The 11,843-nt window shown below is 63.1% G+C and overlaps 1 long non-coding RNA gene across 1 annotated transcript; it reads right to left on the bottom strand.

Annotated features, from left to right (window-relative positions):
* Positions 1 to 3,731: 3,731 nt before the first annotated feature.
* On the bottom strand, positions 3,732 to 9,224 carry LOC123392387. The gene is made up of 2 exons (XR_006607112.1): positions 9,079 to 9,224; positions 3,732 to 4,476 (listed from the first exon to the last, which is right to left on the bottom strand). It is a non-coding gene; the product is annotated as an uncharacterized LOC123392387 (long non-coding RNA).
* Between the last annotated feature and the right edge of the window lie 2,619 nt (positions 9,225 to 11,843).

Here is an 11,843-nt window from a genome sequence, read left to right on the forward strand (position 1 = left end):
AGCTTTTTTACAAGCGCAGCATCGCGCCGCAACCGTTTCTTTACGAGTTTTCACTGTCCCATGCGTTTTCACCAATGTCACCCGTGAGTGGTGCTGAACACCTACCGTGGGCCACGCCGGTGACCGAGACCAACACCGCTCCTCTCGGAGTGTCCATTCCAGTGGGGCACAGAGAGCGGGCATCCGCGGAACACGGAGCTCCATAGACACGAACTCCATCACCTTGAGAAGCGACCTCCGGCAGCTGCACCCCAGGGCACAGGGCACCGTGGGGATAACGTTCCGGGCCCCCCGAGAGTCCCGGGACAGCGGCGGCGACAGCAGGCAGCAGGCAGCAGGTGTTGGCTCTGTGCCAGGCACAGGAAGCTGTCCAGAGCGTTTTTGCGAATCTGAAGTCCTTAATTCCACCACAACCTACAGGTTCTGCTCCCAGCCTCGCTGTGTAGCTGAGAGTGTGTACGTGAGGGACCCTCGGCGACGCCGGCCACCGGCTGCTGCCCTCAGAGATCACCGTGCCCAAGCCCTGACCTAAATATGCTGTTGCCGCGGGGCAGTTGGCTTCTGGCCCTTCTCCGGGCCTCCAGGACCCTTGCGTGGAACGTGCGCCTCCCGCAGCCAGCCCTGGACACCGGCAGGTGCGCCCCGAGCGCGCAGAGACGCCTGTCCAGTGCGCCTCCTGGTGGCGGGCCTGCTGCGGCACGACACCCGGTTCCTCAGCGGGGAGGTCACCACCACTGTCCAAGAGGTGGCGATGGCGAGTCGCTCCGTTAGCACCCGAGAATTTAAAGTCTGGTCATTCCTAAGGGGGGCTGGAATGCCAGTGCTTTGTTGGCCTCCAGCTGTGGGCAAGACGAGGCCTTGACCCAGACCCTGTGCGCACTGTGCATCTCCGCTCCTCCTGTTTAGGGCCGGGGACTTACACCCGCTGCCCAGAGGTCAGGTTCCCAGGTGCTGGCGCTCCTTGCCCTCTGACCCCATGACCCATGACCCCACGAGCTCTGTAGGACAGACCGGCAGACAGACCTCCTTGGCACTTCCACTTCGACCATCTCGGGTGCTTCCCAGGGCTGGAAATTCTTGGTTCATGTGGAAACTTACCTCAAATAGATCCTTCCCACAAAGACCTCCACAAAACAGAGGGCAAAACTCCATCTGCAGTCACCGGGTGCCCTGGTGTCCAGTGACGTGGGGTGTGGAGGGCCTGCCTGGAAGGCAGGAGCTGAGTCGGGACGGCCTGGCCACTGCACGGGCATCTGGGGGCTGCTGAGGCCTGGGGAGGTGAGAAGCGTGCCCGGGATCGAAGACCACCAGTGCACGAGCCGTGAGGGTTGTCTGGGGGCAGCCCAAGCCTGGGCAGAGGGAAAGGCGCTCTTCCTGTAGCCCTGTCCAGTGCCCCCAAACACAGCCTGCCTGAGAATCCACCCCAGGCGCCCCGGACAAGGGCAAGGGGGAGGGCAGTCCTGGGGCTCAGGAGAGACAGAATCCTGTGCGGCGGGGGCGGGAGCCCTCATCAGGGCCGGCTAGACTTCCCCAAGGTCTCCCTCTGCTTGTTTTCGGGGGACAGGGCTTCCGGGGAGTCCAATGTGCACAAGCAGGAGGTTCGGTCCGGCGACTCCTTCTGGGTCACGCTGGGCTTAACCGGCCCAGGCCCTGGCCACAGCGCAGCAGTCTGTGGGAAAGCCGCTACTGGTTCTGACCAGCACCGCCTCTGCGGGGAGCTGGGGAGTGAGTGGGCCCTCTGGCTGCAGGTTAGAAGGATTCCGTTCTGACAGAGCCCGGAGACCAGGAGGGGCGGGCGGTCCCACTCTACAGATGGTAGAACTAAGGTGCACATGGCCGCGTTCTGCCCCCACAGCCAGGGTCCCAGGGTCCCAGGGTCCCATCTCAGCGGAGACCTGGCCCAGGCAGGCTTCTCACAATGCTCTCACGGGGTCCTTCAGACACCACAGCACCCCCACTGCATCCTCTGCCCCCATAGCTGGGGGATCCCTGGGGAGCCGGCCTTGTCCCTCCCCGACAGGCACGCACCCCGCTTCCGGATTCGTCCACGGGGGAGCTCTTCGCGCCGTTTGCCGGCTGCTTCCTGCCCCTCTCGCTCTGAACACACTCCTGGGTTCCGCTCACTGTGTCACTTGCTTCCGGACAACCTCACTGCCGGTCACCAGGAGACAGTTTCCTGTCTTCAGCAAGTGGCTCCGAAGCCCCGGAGCCACCCCTGGGTCCCCACTGGCCCACTGGGGGCAGAGTCTTGGCAGGGAGGGAGGCGTGTGCATTCCTGCCTTGAGTCACACCCCAAACCATGACCTTGAAAAGCATGTTTCCCAATCACTGCCCCAAGAGTCTGGGCAGGCTGAGAACAGAATTCCAGCCAGGAGAACACCCCTCCCCTCCCCCACGGATATCTGGGACGGGGGCTGCTCGAGCCAACCCCACACTAGGCCCTTGGAGGGGCCCTTCCAGAACTTCCTGGGCCCAGCCTCTAAGCCTGCAGGCGGTCAGGGCATGACCGGATCCTGATGATTTGGGGCTGTCCCTCCCTTTGGGCTTCGGAGGACGGGGATAGGGACATCCACACGCTGTCCTGCGGCTGCTCCCTTCCCGATGCGGAGTGGGGATGCCAATCCCTGCAAACAGGCTCGAGAGAGAGGCTCAGACGCCCCAGCCCGCCCGGTTCTCTGCAGCCGCAAGCTCGACCCTGGGCTAAGGGTCTCCGTCTCTCGGCCCTGATGCCATCATTACAGTCTGGGCTCCAGGCTCTGGCACGGTTTTCTTTTCTTTCTCTCTCTTTCCTTCTCTTTCTTTCTTCCTTCCTTTCTTTCAATTTTACCTATTTATGAGAGCAAGCGTGACGGAGGCTGCGGCGGAGGCAGAGGGAGAAGCAGGCTCCATGCTGAGCAGGAAGCCCGATACGGGGCTCAATCCCAGGACCCAGGGACCACAACCCAAGCCGAAGGCAGACGCCGCACTGACTGAGCCCCCCAGGAGCCCCTCTGGCAGGGTTTTCTAAACAAACAACAGGGAAATGTGATTTCCCTGACCCCTCTGATACACACAGGTCTGTTTCAGCAACCGAACAAAATGGCCAACTGCAAACTGACACCCAGCTTGGAGACACAAGGTGGGGTCAGGGGCCGCTCGCCCCCCTACCCAGTGAGGGCCTTACCCCCCACCCTGGCTACGGGTTCGTTAGTGGGCAGTGAGGGCTGGGGGTAGGGGGCTGAGGCGAAGCCCAGAGACACAGTCGGTGTTCTCTGTGGGGAAAGCAGATCAAGGCAGGCGGCTGTGGGGTGAGCAGGGTCACCAGGGTCACTAGCCAGCCTGTGACTGCGATGACCTCCCCAGGACCCAGAAGCCTGAGGGGCCGTCCTCACCCAGCCCAAGCCCTCTGCTGGAGCAGGAGTCGGGGGGAGACTCAGGCCAAGCTTTGCTCACATCTGTCCTCTGCACAAGGGACTGGGCTCTGCCAGTCAGAGGTCAGGACAGAGCACACCTTCCCTTTGCGGAGACCTCTCCTTCCCACACACCCCTGCCCAGGGTTGGGGGGAGCTGGGACAGAGAGGGTCAGCAGCCCTCGCCGACTCTCTGACACCCACCGGCGGCCCAACAATCCCACTCTGGCCCTAACGCCTGGGGTCAGGGTGCTCCGTCCCCCAAGCACCCCCCATCCGGCCCCCCCCGGCTGCCGTGGGGGCCCCAGTGTCTTTACTCACACAAAGCAGATTCGGTGAAACTCACTGTCCAAACGTTTTTATCTCCGTTGTGTGGGTACAATGAACCCAGTCACTGGCCATTGGTGTTTGGCTCCCCAGAGGTCAGAGGCCAGGGGTCACACTCAGCTGGCTAGGAGCCAGGAGTCCGAGCACGGTAGAAAGGGTCCTTGGGAACAGCAGATGACGCTCCTCTCCCTCGGGAACCTGCGCGGGTCCTCGAGCTCCATGCCTGGGTCTGGACAAAGCCCTCAGCGTGCCTGGCTCCGCTGAGTCCCTCGGCAGCGGTCCGGCTCGGCAGCGGTCCGGTTCTGCAGTGGTCGGTTTGGCAGCAGTCCGGTTCGCCGCGTGCGCGTCTCGTGCCGGCATCGCATTCATGCCTCGGTATCCGACGACTTGTGACGCCCCCAACAGTACCTTCTCGGTTCTTCCTCGCCCCTACCCTCACCCTCGCTGTCCTGGGGCCCCTCCCCTGCAGCAGGTGCCCGCTGCCCCTGCGGGCGCTGCCCATTCTCTGGAGAAGCAGGGAGCGTTTTCAGCCACGTGATGTCTGGACCATCCGTCAGGCAGGGGTCCCTCTAAGTCACTGTGTGGCGCTCCAGCGACGGATGTGAACTTGGACGGGTTCTTGAGAACCTCACACCGGCTCCCAGGAGTGATGAGAAATGCTCCAGGTTCCACGGCGGGACGTCTGAAGCCAGCCTGAGCCTTGCCCCATGGCTGCTCTGGTGCTCTGGGGTGCCGGCATGCCGCGGCGTGACGTGTGATCCTGGAAAAGGCAGGACGAGCAGTCTGGGCTGACAGTCCAGAATGACGGGGGAGGAAGGCACAAGTCATACCTGCAACCCTTGGGTCCTGCACAAGCTTGAGGAGGAGAGGGGCCTCCCGCTGGGGGAGGAAGAGCTCGGGACCCTCCCCAAGCTGAGCATGGTGGATGGTGCCCAAAGTGGCCTTGCTCTGGGTTTCTCGTACCCCGCTACCCCTCCGCCGCCTGTTCACACACGTGACGGCGTGTCCAGGGATCTGCCCCTGCCAGCCGGAGAACCGGGCGGGCCCACGCATTGGAAGTTTGAGACTCAACCAGGGATGCCCAGGGCCACAGCCAGCAAGTGGCCGGGGCGCCTGCTGGGGACGCCTGGCCTGTTCGCCACGTCTCTCCCTGTCCCGGCCCCTGGTCCCCCTGCACACATGCTCTGCCGGACCCTCTCAGCCCCTCAGGCAGCTACGTCTCGAATCTGGGCAAGCTCTCAAGGTCCTGGGTCCCATCACCTTGATGAATGAACAGGCCTGTTAGACTCTGAGCTCCCAGGGAGTCACCGGCCCAAGCCGCGGTGGCCGCACGAGCAGGGAAAAATCTCCCGCCACCCTCGCTCCTGCTTCCGCAGACGGCCACCGGCGGCAGCCGCGTCCGCCCCAGCTGGCTGGGGATTTGGGCTTCTCAGGGCCCCAGGGGCTGCCCCCCCGCCGACGTGCCCATGCAGGACCCCGTGTTTGAGCCCTGGGTGGTGCCCCCAGGTCACCGGCTCCAGCCCGGAAGCCCTCTTGCCTCCTGTTTGCTCAGGGCTGCAGAGTGGGGGACGGGCCTGGTCTTCCCTGTACCTTCCTCTGAGCACTGCGTCGGACCGTCATGCCCAGTGGCCTCCTCACCTGTTCGGATGACCCAGCCTCTGGGCCGCGCTCTGGTGCTCCTCCAGAGAACCTGCCGCAGCACACAGAGGAGGGACGCATGGGCGAGCACAGCCCGACCGCTTCTGTGTCCGGCCTCGGAGGCCCCTGCCTACCCGCCATCCCGCTTCTGCCCTGGCCTGGCCTGCAGTGCAGGACCACGACAGTGGGTCCCCTGCTGGACAGGATTGGGAAGGGTGCAGTGGCCGCAGCCGTGGTGCCGTCGTCACTCTGTGCCCTGCCTGGCCCAGCTGCTGGACGCTCTCTCAGCACAGGCTTCCCTTTCCAGCGGCCTTTGTTCCAGAGCGGCCACTGGGCCTGGGAACTTCTGTAGCAATCATGCTCTGGCTCCCACCTCTTCCCGGAGAGCGCAGCAGGACAGCCCCAGACACAGACTGGCCCGGCCAAAGTGCTCATTTAGCATCTCACCCAGCTGACTGCCCACCCAGAAGACTCCTGAATCCTGCTGACCACCTGACCTATCCCTTAGAAGGAGGGGCTCTCTGGGGGACGGTGCTGTGTGTCGCCTGGGGTGCTGTGCTGCGTAGCACCCACCGTGCTCAGGCCACCCCCCCGCCCCAGAGAAGGGCCCGGCCGCACCGTGCACGTGAGGGCTCCCGGACCTTGTGTAAACCTGAGGAGCCGCCCAGATCACATGGCTCCAGAGGGCTGTGTGGGCCTTGACCCACATGCGTGTGGCCTCCCCTGCCCCTTGCTGTGGCGCCCATTCAGCATGTGTCCTAGCACCTGTGGGGTCACGCTGTTGTCGTGACTGGACCGCTGGAGAGCCAGGGAGAGAGGCCCCAGGGGGTCGGCCTTGGGTCCGGGTGACTGGCTGTCAAGTCTCACGCTGAAGTCCACGGTCCTCTTGGGGCACAAGCCCCGAGTCTCCACACACTGTCCCCCAGGGATTGGTGTCCCCCAGTGGTCATGGCTTCTGTGGCTTTGCTGGCTCGCTGTCTCCCACGCCCACAACTATTGGCTGACCGACGCCCTTCTGAACGAAGAGGTGTCCACTGATGCTTCACTGGTCCCCTCGGCACGATCGCAAGCACGTGGGTTTGACCCCGCGGGCTAGAGTCCGGATCCGTCACCGCACGGCTGGCTGCTCTCAGGGTCCCTCCCGCAGCACCTTCAGGCTGTGCCCTGTGTCCTTCAACAAGCTCTGACTTTTCTAATTAATTACTTTCGGGAGCATTTCCTGGCTTTCGTCCCCAAGGACGTTCCAAGCCCGTCGTGCCGTCTCCCTGCACCAGCCAGAGGTGAGCCGCCAGTTCTCCAAGGACCTGGGTCCCAGTCACACGTCAAAGCCCCAAGAGGAGACGGAGACAGCAGGAGAAGACATCCTGAGAGGAACGTTGGTGGGGGTGGAGGGCAAACCCCTCTCCGCAGGCCAGCAGGCTCGGGCCGCCGCCGTACCAAGCCCGCGGCTGGGAGACGGTCGGAAGGAACGCAGCCAGGCCCTTCACTGCAGACGGTGCCCGGCCGCACGTGCTCTCAAGGTCCCCCTCTGTGAGGTGCAAGCTGCGCTTTCCAGCTGACGGGGGCGACGGAGGTCAGGCCCTGACACATTTCCAGACCAGGATGCATGGACTCTCTCCTCTCGCAGAGGCCGTCCGTCCGTCCAGGGCCCCAGAAAACCTTCTTAAAGAAATGCTCGACTGGCATAGTCCCGGCCAGCATGTTCGGTCGGGGTGGGGGAGGCTGAAAACAGGAGGGTCTTCTGCTTCAGGGTCGCTTGTCTGGGGAGCGGGGGTGCCGCTGGCTCCGCACTCTGTTTCCGGGGCGCAGCGATCCTCCGACCGACCGGTCGGCCCCTCTTGCTTCCCCCCTCTCCAGGCTCTACTCAGGCTCGCCGCAGCCCCCACCCGTCCCCCGCACTCTTGAGTCCTCGTCCGTCATAGCCGGGCCCGGGAGGGGTGACTCGTGGAAGCCGCCGTGTCTCCAGGGCTGCGGATCCCACTCAGCGTGCAGGCGGCCCTGGGGACCGGGGCGAGAGCCCCTGCTGGAGCCTGGTCCCCGCAGTGTCAGAGCCATGACCCCGTTGTCTGCTCGCTCACGGGGTCTGCGTGCCCTGCCCCCAGGCCCCTCTGCCCAGCGCCAGGCCCTGCAGGACTGCAGCCCAACCCTTTCACAGTGAACCACCTTTGACACCTACGGGGTTCAGTCTGTGACCCACCTGGTCCTGTGTCAAGCCTCAGAAACAGGTGTTGCCATCAGCTCTGTTTTGCAAATGACAGGCCATCAAGAGCCTGGTACCCGCCTGAGACACATGGCACAGAAAGGGAGCCTGGGGCCCCGGGCCATGAGATCAGGGCCTGGCCACTCCCCCTCTCCGGGGCTAGGACGCGTGTTTGTGCGCACATCACAGGTGAAATGCAACCAAGGCCCACTCAAGGCTTCAGGCCCAGGAGTCCCTTGGGCCTGCCCCCACCCCCGTTCTGGGTGGTGAACCCCGACGCCCCCTGTTCTAAAAGGTGACCCCATCATGGCACCGGCACCCCAGGCAGGTTCAGGAAGGCTCCCTGGCTATAAGGGAAGCCAAGTTTCCGAGCGTGCAGGGTCAGCCGGGGAGGGGTGCTGGGCAGCGGGGATGTTTGGGCCCAGATGTAAGGCAGGAGGCTTTTTGATTCCCGGCAGATGTCGTCCAAGCTGGGGACATGGAGGACCGTGAGCCCAGTGTCGCCGGCCGTGGGCTCACTTCTCCCCCAAGACACCCACGTCTAGTCCAGGGACCTGTGGACATGTCCCTTCCCTGGTAAAAGGGCTTGGAGGGGCTGGGGGTTCGGGTAGGAACTTCAGGTGGAAGATTGCCCTGGATGGTGATCCCGGGGGCCTCGTTTCAGGGGCAGGGGGGAAGAGGCGGAGGGAGACGGAGGTGCCGCTTGTAGACAGAGAGGGAGGGTGGGGCCTCCACGAGTCCGTGAGGGCCTCCCGGAGGGGACGGTGGGGCCCGGCGAGCTCACCGGCTCTGCCCTTCGGACTGATTAGACGACAGAGGCTCCCACGCCTACATCCGTGCGATGGCTCGGAGCAGCCGTGGGCAGTCCCCCACTCCCGACCGAGGGGAGGCCTCTGGGTGAGTCCGTGGTCAGTGAGTCTGGGCCTCCGGCAGCAGCCAGGCCTCAGGCACACACCTGTCCCACCACAAGGGAACCCACCAGCCCTGTGGCCGTGGCGTGGGCCTGTTCTTGCCCTGCAGCCGCTGCGCGGGCGTGAGCAGGGGCCCGGGAGTCCGGGCTCAGGGTCCGTGCACGCACCCTGCCAAGTCCCCACCTAGGAACCAGGGGCGCCCACGCAGGCCGGTCCCCCGGTGACTTCCATTTCTCGGCTCCTAAGTGTGTGTCTGCCTTTCCTGACTTGGAGCTTTTGGAAAAGGCTTTTAGAGTCCAGCCGGCAGCAGCCATGAACTCAGGGACCCTGCCTTTCCTGGGCAGCCGGCCCACAGGACGGCCCCGAGTTAACAGCATTTGGGTGTCACATGCACACTGGCTGTGAGTGTGGCTTGGGGAGCGGGAGCTCTTCCCGGACACGCGGCCCAGCACCAGGCAGGGAGGCGCCGCGGGTTACGGCCCGGCTCGGCGGCGGAGCGGCCCCCGCTCAGTGCCCGGTGCTCTGCCAGGCTCTGCCGGCCGAGAGAGAGGAGGCCGGATGAGCCAGCACTCCAGGCCGCGGCAGCTGACCAGGAACCCCAGAGGGCACGTACCGTTTACCCCCAAACAGTGGTTGCCACGGGAACAGGAAAGCTGGAAGCCAGCGGCTCTCGGCAGGGGAGAGGGCTGTGGGGGGACCCTCTCCGCCGGGACTTCCTCACAGAAGAGGAGGAGCCTAACTTCCGAGAGGCACTTAGGGGACGATCTGAAATCCAACAAAAGCAAGGGCTGGTGGGATCAGGGAGGCGGCGCGCCCGGGAGGCTGGCCAGGCCCGGGCACTGCTCCTTCTGGGCCGGCTGGGGCCCTATTCCCCAGCAGGCGGACCCCAGCCAAAGGGCTGCTTCTTAAACGCACACTCTGGCCAAGTGGGCCCCGGGCCGAGGGAGACTTTCAGGGCCATTTTCCTGTTTCTGGCCAAGTGGCTGATGGTCCCCGGGGCTCGGGAGGGAGGAGCAGGCCCGATGGGATGAGGGGCCGCAGGGCCGGGACCTCGGGTGTGGCTGGCAGGAGGGTTGTACGGTCCCTTGTAGGTCAGCCTCGAAGGGCTCTGGCAGAGGGGAGAGGGCCTGGTTCCTCGGCCTGGCAAGGAACGAAGAGCTGGAAGCCAGCTCGCTTCAAAGACGATCCCCCGGGACGTGTCTCATCCTCCCTCTGGAGGGCCGTGGAGGTCAGGTCCCGCGCCAGGATGTGGGTCCTCTTCCTGTGACAGCCCCCCCCAGCTGGTTCTGGAGAGTTCCACGACAGGACCAGTCAGTTAGCTCAGTTCGTTCATGCGTGACTCTGCCGGGACCTTGGGGCCTGAGGTGGTCACCGGAGGTAGGGGTGCTGTGCAGAGGGGGGAACCCACACGAGGGCCTCCTGGAAGGCCGAGTCCAAGTGGTGTGAAGGAAGGTTGGGTTCAGACAGGTACCCTGCAGCCGCAGGGGGCAGGTCAGTGGCCCCCACGGTCACACTGGCTGCACCTGGGGTCAGCCAGGGAGCGCGGAGATCAAGTGGAAACATCAGACTAGCACCAGGCGCCCAAGGGCCTGGAGGACCACACAACTGGCTCTACCCTGAGCTGGCAGCAGGGATGTTCTGGTGGAAAGTGGTGCCGTGAAGGAACCTGTGGGCAGAACCCACAGGACACCTAGCGCTGAGCAGCTCCGGGACGGACGCCGGCCTTCCCGCATGGAGCACCGGGGAGCCGAGGAATGGCCGGAGGAGGTGACCCTGGGCCCTCCAGCCACGGTGTTTAAACGACTTTTTCCTTTGGCATAACTTCATTGTATTAAAGTTCAAGAAGCTGCGCCAACCTAGGGTGTGTAATTCGGTTGTTTTGGACAGGTGCCCAGGCTCCGGAAAACGTCCTCACGAGGCGACGAACATTCCCATCACCCATCCCCAGCCGTCCCCAGAAGCCGGTCATCTGCCCTGGTCACCAGAGATTAGTCTGGACGCCGCAAGGTTTGTGTGATCGGGACTGTACGGTGTGGACTCATGTTTGAGATTCACCCGGGCAGTTACACGTGTTTCCTTTTTGTCGCAGAGTTGACTCCGCCGTAAGGTTTGCAGGGCGGTGGGCACGGGCACTGCCGTGGTTCCCTGCACGTGCCCAGGTGCTGACTGCCTTTCTGTTTCTTCTGGGTAAAGGTCTCCCCGTGGAACGGTTGGATTGCACCGTGGTGCACGTGTTTGTGCTCGGCCGTCCTTCTGTCTGTCTTTTTAACTTCAGTCGAGGCAAATGGAGCCATTTGCATGTTGTTTCCTGCTTTTTGTGTTCTAAGAAATTGTTGTCCACCCGAGCACAAGACGATGCCTGTTTCCTCGCAGGAGTTTGATAGTTTGGGAATTTATGTGGACGGTGATCCCGGTTCAGCTAATTGAGCGCGTGTGTCGCGTGAGACCAGCCTCCCCACCGAGATACCCAGAGGGTCCAACACCTTGGGGACAAAGCTGTTTTTCCGACAGAGTTGTTTGGACATCAATATTGAAAATTAACTTACCATGTTTACGTAGGTCTGCCTCTTTTTTCAAAAGTGATTTTTCAACTGAAAATTATAGAATTCTGCTTCCACTCTTTGTCCAGGTTCTACCTGCGCCTCCCCCTCCGCCCGCGCCTCCCCCTCCGCGCCTCCCCCTCCATGGCTTAGTCAACCACACCGCTTCCTTCAAGTGTCCTAAAAAGTGAGATGTGTGCCCACAGGGTGACCCAGCGACTGCGCTCCTGGGCACTTACCCTGGAGAAACGGAAGTCTCACCGGACACCGCACACCGCACACCGAGCAGCTTTATTCGTGCAGCAAAATCTCAGAAACGTCCCAGGCGTCCTGCAGTGACTACACGGACCGCCGCCGCCCGGACAGGGGAACATCACTTCGAGATAAAAAGGACCTGACTCTGACGCACGTGGTCGGCGTGTATCTCAAGGGCCTTGCGCTGGCTAGACGGTCCGACCTCAAAGATGGTTGTATTCCCCGTACACAGTGTTCCTGAAACAGCAAGTCCCAGCGATGCCACAGACACTGGGACGTGCCGGGGGTCACAAAGGGGCAGCATGCCCAAGTCCTTCGTGGGATGGGGCGGTATCATGTCCTGAGCGTGGTTGTGGTTTCAGGAATCTGCACATCACAGAATCACAAACAGCCACACAACCAAACAAACGCGTACGTCTAAAATCTTCCAGAACATGCAAACTCGTCTCTAGCAGCAGAAGCATCGGGGACGCCTGGCCAGAGGAGCAAGGGTGGGGCAGACGGACGTATGGGGGGTGGCGGGCAGGTTTGTGACGGTTTGCTTGCAGGAAGGATTTTGTGGGCACATGGTCAGAAATTACCA

The sequence above is a fragment of the Mustela putorius genome, unplaced genomic scaffold (assembly GCF_011764305.1).
Source record: "Mustela putorius furo isolate JIRA1106 unplaced genomic scaffold, ASM1176430v1.1 tig00000551_pilon_pilon_pilon, whole genome shotgun sequence".
NCBI lineage: Eukaryota > Metazoa > Chordata > Mammalia > Carnivora > Mustelidae > Mustela > Mustela putorius.